Genomic DNA, 1,426 nt, shown 5'->3' with positions numbered 1-1,426 from the left:
TCTTTTACATCTGCGTGTTCATCCTTTTGCTGTTCATCATGGTTATCATCACTTTCACAGAAAATTTTTTTGATTTCTTTAAAATATGTGTACTAGCTTAAGTGATTTATTTCCCAATTGTGATTTTTCTTTTCTCTATAGATTCTTACTTCTTTTCTATTTAGAGAAGACCTCACAATATTTACTTTAGGATAAGTTTAGTATTGCTGTATTCTTTTAGCTTTTGTTTCTCTGAGAAATTCTTTATCTCTCCTATTCTAAATGATAATCTTTCTGGGTAGAGTGTCCTAGGTTGCAGATTTTTCCTTTTCAGGACTTTGAATATATCTTGTCACTCCCTTGGGTCTGCAACTTTTCTGTAGAGAAATCAGCTGATAGCCTTATGGGGGTTCCTTGTAATTAACTCTTTGTTTTATCTTGCTGCCTTTAAAATCCTCTCTTTATCTTTAACTTTTACCATTTTTATTATAAGATGTCTTGGTGTAGGTCTGTTTGGATTTATCTTATTTGGGAACCTCTATGCTTCCTGTACCTGGATATCTGTTTCCTTCTTTAGGTTTGAGACGTTTTCAGCCATAATTTCTTGAAATACATTTTTGATCCCCTTTTCTCCTTCTTCCCTTCTGGAATCCCTATTATGTGTATATTGGCATGATTTATATTATCACATAGGTCTCTTATATTGCTTTCATTTTCTTTTCATTTGGCTTTCCAACTTCTGTGCTGATTGGGTGATTTCCATTATTCTATCTTCCAGCTCACTTATTCATTATTCATTATGCTATTTATTGCCTTTGGCTCAGCTGTCTTCTCAGCAAATGTGTTTTCTAATTTTTCTTGGTTCTTCTTTATAGTTTCTAGTTTCTTTTTATAGTACTCTGCATTTCTGTTGAAAACCTTTCTTAATTCCTTCAGTATTCTCATTATCTCCTTTTAGAAATCAGTGCCTATTAGACTGAAGTTGTCTGTTTCATTGTTTTCTCAGGGGAAAGCTCTTGGTCTTTTAACTGGGAGTGGGTCCTCTGCTTCATTTTACCTACATTTCTCATAGTCTGTGATTTAGAAGAAACAACTACTTACTGTGGTCTTGGAGGGCTCTTTATATGTGGAAGCAGCCCTGTGTCACTTGTGTAGGTTTAAAATTTTTGGTATGAGGGCTGTTTTGTGTAGATTCCTGTTGCCTCTTTCCACAGCATGTGCTGGTTGCTATTCCCTTGATAAGGGGTATGCAGATGCACTGGTTGGTGCCTGGTCCTGGAGTTTTCAGTGACAGTGGTGGCTCACACACACCCCTGGAGCATGTGATGGGAGTGGAGGTGGCTTGCAACCACTCCTGGAGTCTGTGAGGGTAGCGGCAGTGGCTCACAAATGCTCCTGGGGCTTGTGTATACGGTGTCCTGCTGCATGAGAGCATGCACAGGGAAAG

This window comes from Lipotes vexillifer, unplaced genomic scaffold, assembly GCF_000442215.2.
Source record: "Lipotes vexillifer unplaced genomic scaffold, Lipotes_vexillifer_v1.1 scaffold174, whole genome shotgun sequence".
In the NCBI taxonomy this organism is placed as follows: Eukaryota; Metazoa; Chordata; class Mammalia; order Artiodactyla; family Lipotidae; genus Lipotes; species Lipotes vexillifer.
Note: the sequence above shows the minus strand (reverse complement) of the source record.